Genomic DNA, 6,672 nt, shown 5'->3' on the forward strand with positions numbered 1-6,672 from the left:
TGGTGTTCCCATGTCTGCTCCTCCATGCAGGGTTTGCGGCATTTGAAGTGGACTCAACAACAACAACAACAACAACAACAACAACAACAACAACAACAACAACAACAACTCCCCCCCCCCCCAGCTTTGTACAAAATATGGGAATCACTGGCTCCAGCCATGTACGTTTGGGTGGGAAAATAAGGAATGCTCTGTGACTCAGAAAGACTAGTCTGAATCAGAATCACATACAGAGCTGGAAGAGAGCACCGAGGGACCTCCAGTGCAGCCCTACCCCTTTTCGGGGACTCAGAAATCACACTCTCCTGGCAGGTGTTCATCCGACCGCCTCCTAAAAACCTCCAGCGGAGGAGGAGGCCTCACCACCCTCCGAGGCAGCATGGCTTAGCTACGAACAGCCCTTGCTGTCCGCAAATTGTTGTTGTTAGGTGCGAAGTCGTGTCCAACCCATCGCAACCCCCTGGACAATGATCCTCCAGGACATCCTGTTCCCCGGAGTCCATTTAAGTTTGCACCTACTGCTTCAGTGACTCCATCCAGCCACCTCATTCTCTGTCGTCCCCTTCTTCTTTTGCCCTCGATCGCTCCCAGCATTAGGCTCTTCTCCAGGGAGTCCTTCCTTCTCATGAGGTGGCCAAAGTATTGGAGTTTCATCTTCAGGATCTGGCCTTCTAAGGAGCAGTCCGGGCTGATCTCCTCTGGGACTGACCGGTTTGTTCGCCTTGCAGTCCAAGGGACTCGCAAGAGTGTTCACAAATGCTTCCTAATATTTAAGCAGAACCTCCTTTCCCGTCATTTGAGCCCCTTGGTCCTAGGCCTGGTCTCTAAACCCGCAGGAAACAAGCTGGCCCCTCTTCAACGTATCCACCTGCTCCGTAGTTCAACCCACAGCTGTCCTTCCCCCTGGCCCTCTTCTTCTCCAAGCAACACAGACCCAGCTCTCTCAGCCTCTCCTTGCAAGGCAGGGATGCCGATCCCTGGTAATTTTAGTTCTTAGGGAGCCTCCGAAGAGTTCAGCAAGGACTGTGATGTGTGCGCAGCTTCGCCTTTGGAGATGCATGGGCCCCTCTTTGGAACACCGGGCCCCCACGGCCCCCCACGGAGGCACCACCGAGAGGACTCGGGTTGCAAACACACCTCGCCAGAAAGCCCTCTGCCTGGTTGCTTAGCAACACCAAGGCCGATCCCAACGATGCAGCAGATGCAGCCGTTGTCCTGGGAAGCTGCAGAACCGCTCCGTCGCTTTGGCTGGTAGCAGAGAAGAAACGTCCAGTGTGTGGTTCTCCATCTTTGGATGGGGAGGGGTTTGGAGACCAAGATGGAGGAGGGAAGGTTGGGGGAGCTTGGTCTGTTTAGCCTGGAGAGGAGGCGACTGAGAGGGGATCTGATACTCATCTTCAAGTATTTAGAATGCTGCTATGTAGAGGATGGAGCAGAGTTGTTCTCTCTTGCCCCAGAGGGACAGACCAGAATGAATGGGATGAAATTAATGCAAAAGAAATTCCGTCTAAACATCCGGAAGAAGTTCCTGACAGTCAGAGCGGTTTCTCAGTGGAACAGGCTTCCTCGGGAGGTGGTGGGTTCCCCATCTCTGGAGATTTTTAAGCAGAGGCTGGATAGCCATCTGATGGAGAGGCTGATTCTGTGAAGGCTCAAGGGGGTGACAGGTGACAGGGGATGAGCGATTGGGATGTGAGTGTCCTGCACACCACAGAGGGATGGACTAGATGACCCAGGAGGTACCTTCCATTATTCTATGATTCGATGTGTGTGTGTGTGTGTGGGAGGGGGGTGTTGCAGGCCCAGGCAAACCAAACCGAGGGTCTTGTAAACCTGTTTTAAAAAAGCAGATGCTGATTTTGGGAATGTCAGGCGGGGAGGAGGCAGCTTTCTGCATGGCTTCTGGATGGCCCTTGTTGAACCGTAGCTGCTGAGCAGGGTTGACCCCCCTTAGTATTGGGGTGGGAAATAGCTGTGGAAGTCCCGGTCTCTAGCAAGGCAGGATGTGGTTAACCCGCCTCTTGCCTTGAAAGTCCAACAGAGACGGCAACTGGAAGGCTCTTTCCTTCCCAGCACTGGGAAGGTTTTCAAGGAGCCTCCTGTGGTCCCTTCCTTTCAACTCTTGAAGCAAGGTTTGAGAGCGTGGTGGCACCTTTAAGACCAACAAAGCTGTGCTCAAAGTATGAGCTTTGAGATTTCCAAAGAAGTGTGCTTGCATGCAAAAGCTTATACCTTGAATACAACTTTGTGGGCATTGCATTGGCACAGTGCGTAAGAGTAGTAGCCAGGAGAGCCAGGTTCGATTGCTCACTTCTGCATGCAGCCAGCTGGGTATCCTTGGGCTAGTCACAGTCTTGTTACAGCTGTTATCACGGAGCAGTTCTCTCAGGGCTCTGTCAGACTCCCCTCCCTCACAAGTTGTTGTGCGGAGAGGAAGGGAAGTCGATCGGAAGCTGCCTTGAGACTCCTTCGGGTAGAGAAAAGCGGCATAGAAGAACCAACTCCTTCTTCTTCTTCTTCTTCTTCTTCTTCTTCTTCTTCTTCTTCTTCTTCTTCTTCTTCTTCTTCTTCTTCTTCTTCTTCAGTAATATCAGGGCTCTCTCAGCCTCACGCACCTCACAGATTGTCTGTTGTGGGGAGAGGAAAGGGAAGGCGAATGGAAGCCACTTTGAGACTCCTTCGGGTAGAGGAAAGCAGCATATAAGAACCAACTCTTCTTCTTCAAAGGTGCCCCCAGGCTCAAACTTTGTTTTGCTGCTTCAGACCAACATGGCTACCCTCCTGAATCTATCTTCAAACCAGAGATTGTTCTGTTCCCTCACACCAAAGTGGGGTTGTCCAGCTCGGGAACCATTTTCCAACTAGCTGGATGCCCATCATTCATTCATTCATTCATTTGTTCGTTCTTATGCCCTCCTTCCACAAAGGCTCAGGGCAGCGTACACAAGTTAAAAATACAATACAGCTATAACATACAATATAAAGTTTAAAATTTGAAAATTCATTCAGTTTAAAATCGAAGAAGAGAACGTTTTTATCCTACTTTCTACTACCCAAAGAAGTCTCAAGGCAGCTTCTACGTGGCTTCCCTTCCTCTCCCCACAACAGACACCCTGTGAGGTGGATGAGGCTCAGAGAGCCCTGAGATTCTGACTGTTTTAAGTCCACACTTGCTTATGGAGGTTTCTCAGCACCATCTAGTGGTAAAACTGGAGAGAGCAAGTCCCCATCCCTATCCCATCAACCAGTGTCGGTGCTTTTCAGTTTCCCCTAGAGCAGCTGACAGGGGCTCATGGGAAATGTAGTCCATGGACATCTGGAGAGCCAGAGTTTGGCCACCCTACCCTAGAAAAAGAACCTGCTCCCAGCTTGATTTTGTATTTTCGTGAAAAAAGAGCTTCTGTCTTGTATCTCTCTCTGAACAAGCACATTCGAGGAGCCAAGAGTCAAGAGTCTCAAAGCGGCTTACAGTCACCTTCCCCTTCCTCTCCCCACAACAGACACCCTGTAGGGTGGGTGAGGCTGAGAGAGCCCTGAGATTACTGAAGAAGAAGAAGAGTTGGTTCTTAGATGCCGCTTTTCTCTCCCCAAAGGAGTCTCAAAGCGGCTTACAGTCGCCTTCCCCTTCCTCTCCCCACAAGAGACACCCTGTGAGGTGGGTGAGGCTGAGAGAGCCCTGAGATTACTGAAGAAGAAGAAGAGTTGGTTCTTAGATGCCGCTTTTCTCTCCCCAAAGGAGTCTCAAAGCGGCTTACAGTCGCCTTCCCCTTCCTCTCCCCACAAGAGACACCCTGTGAGGTGGGTGAGGCTGAGAGAGCTCTGATATTACTGATTGGTCAGAACAGTTTTATCAGTGCCATGGGGAGCCCAAGGTCACCCAGCTGGCTGCATGTGGGGGAGCGCAGAATCAATCCCGGCATGCCAGATTAGAAGTCCGCACTCCTAACCGCTACACCAAACTGGCTCTCGAAGGCTTTTCTCTACCCGAAGAAGTCTCTTCCCGCCGCGCCTCTTCGACCAGCGCTTCGGCGAGGGGCTGCTGGAGTCCGACCTGTTCTCCGGCATGAACACGCTCAGCCCTTACTACGCGCGCGTCCCTCACATCCCGGACACCGGGCTCTCGGAGGTCAAGATGGATAAAGACAAGTTCTCTGTCCACTTGGATGTGAAGCTTTCTGCTTTTCTCTACCCGAAGAAGTATCAGAGACCCATTATGCATGGGGGAAATAACGCACATTCGGGGTGGAATGGCGGCGACTAAAATTACCGATAACGCACGGAGCTGACTGCAACCGGCAGCAGCTTCAGTGCATGCTGCCGAAAAAGCCGCGTCAGTGAAACGCGGAAGAAAGCGCAGCTTCCGGGTGACTGGGGCGCAACCAGAAGCAGCGCCCGGATCGCTGCGTGCATAATCGGTTACTCTGGGTTTTGCTGCCGCTGCGCCCTGCCCCGTGCATAACTGGTGTGCGTCGCGTCTTCCCCCTCCGCGTTTTCCATGTGACCCGAAATCACCGTTTTGGCGGCCGTGCATAATGGGCCAAAGTGGCTTCCAATCGCCTTCCCTTTCCTCTCCCCACAACAGACACCCTGTAAGGGAGGGGAGGCTGAGAGAGCCCTGATATCACTGAAGAAGAAGAAGAAGAAGAAGAAGAAGAAGAAGAGTTGGTTCTTATATGCCGCTTTTCTCTACCCGAAGGAGTCTCAAAGCGGCTTACAGTCACCTGCCCTTCCTCTCCCTACAACAGACACCCTTTGAGGGAGGTGGGCCTGAAAGGGCTCTGAGAAAACTGCTCTGTACGAAGTAGCCCAAGGTCACCCAGCTGGAAGAGGAGTGAAGAATCATACCTCAATCAGTAATTCATTCAGAAATACTCTCAAGAGATTTGTGGAGGGAGTTAGATACCACTGAATCCACAGAATATATCACTGAATTATTTACCAGGAATACAAACAGAGCAGCCCTCTTTAGTACTTTACAGGTTAACGTTAGCAAGACTTAATTTTGCCACATATTGGAAATAAAAGAAGTCTCCAGACCTAATTATTTGGCTTAATAATATTAACAAGACTCACTTCCTAATCATATTAACACCTATCCTGAATAGTTAAAAATATGGGAAAAATAGAACTATGCAACTAACAAATCTCCTGAATGAGAAATCTATTTGAAAATATAACGAAGTTTCCGAATAAAGTTAGCTTAGAGGGAAAGAAGTCGTAAAGACTGTTTAAGTCAATCAGAGAAAGTCATCATAGAAAGCTGATCATTAATATTGGGAAAGGGTTTTTTTTAGACCCTGATAAATGCACATTTTGTTGGAGGGGGAGTTTCTGCATGATTTATAAATTTTAGAAACATTTCCCTTAGATTTTAAGTATTGGCTATGTGTCTGCTTTTGCATGTTTGAATTTGAAATAAACCATGCTGCTTTCCCATGAACGACAATAAGCAACAACAAAATCCTCATTCTTGCATACTCTAATTTCCCTGAAAGCGCTACAATGAAGCGCTTTTTGCGGATCGGTTTCAGGAGTGTTGCAGATTGTCAACGACGTTGTGCATAATGGCAAAACTAGTGATTTCAATTTGTAACCATTGTGCTATTTTGGACGAGTGCGGAATGGCCCTAAGTCACACTCCTTTTCTTGCAGCAGAGTCTTTTTCTTGCAGCTTCTTCCGGCCGTTTTAATTTGGGAGCGAGCATGCCAAGAAAACCTGACCCATAGATACATAGTGGTGGAGCACCTGTAAGGGGAGACACCTGAATTCCACCCTGGTCGTTCCCTGGTCCTTGTCATTAGTACTGAATGTGACGTTCTGCCTCTGGGAAGCCAGGGCATGCAGAAAATGCACCTCTTGCCGATTATCCTGTGGCCAGTGCTCAGAGGTAGACTGTGCTTCCACAAGGAAGCTCCATCCAACTCTTGTTGTGGAAATGCCCCATATGAGAACATCAGAAATTGCATTGCTGGATCAGACCAGCGAAGTCCGGCCAGAATCCCTGAAAAAGCATGTGCTGCGTTGGTTTTCTGTTTAAGTGGACTGTTTAAGTCCACACTTGCTTATGGAGGTTTCTCAGCACCATCTAGTGGTAAAACTGGAGAGAGCAAGTCCCCATCCCTATCCCATCAACCAGGATTGGTGCTTTTCAGTTTCCCCTAGAGCAGCTGACAGGGGCTCATGGGAAATGTAGTCCATGGACATCTGGAGAGCCAGAGTTTGGCCACCCTGCCCTAGAAAAAGAACCTGCTCCCAGCTTGATTTTGTATTTCCGTGAAAAAAGAGCTTCTGTCTTGTATCTCTCTCTCAACAAGCACAATCGGAGAGCTCCACTGGAATGCCATTGTTTAAATAAATCTCTGTGTACCTGAGGTGGAGCAGGTAAGATGGCTCAGTGTTTAGGAGCAGTCTACCTGAGTGCCAACTTCTAGGAGCCAGAGGATCTCCTGCTCTATTTGTGAGTTTCTTAGTGGAATGTGATTGGCCACTGTGGGAAAGAGCAGTGGTCCCCAACCTTTCTGAGGCTGGGGACCGGCAGGGCATCGGGCCGCGCCCGCTCATCGGGCCGCGCCGGCAGGGCAGCGCCCACGGGCCACGCCCACGGGCCACGCCCACGCATCGGGCCGCGCCCGTGGGCCACGCCCGCACAAGCCACGCCCATGCATCGCGCC

Source organism: Paroedura picta, chromosome 4 (assembly GCF_049243985.1).
Source record: "Paroedura picta isolate Pp20150507F chromosome 4, Ppicta_v3.0, whole genome shotgun sequence".
Taxonomy (NCBI): Eukaryota; Metazoa; Chordata; class Lepidosauria; order Squamata; family Gekkonidae; genus Paroedura; species Paroedura picta.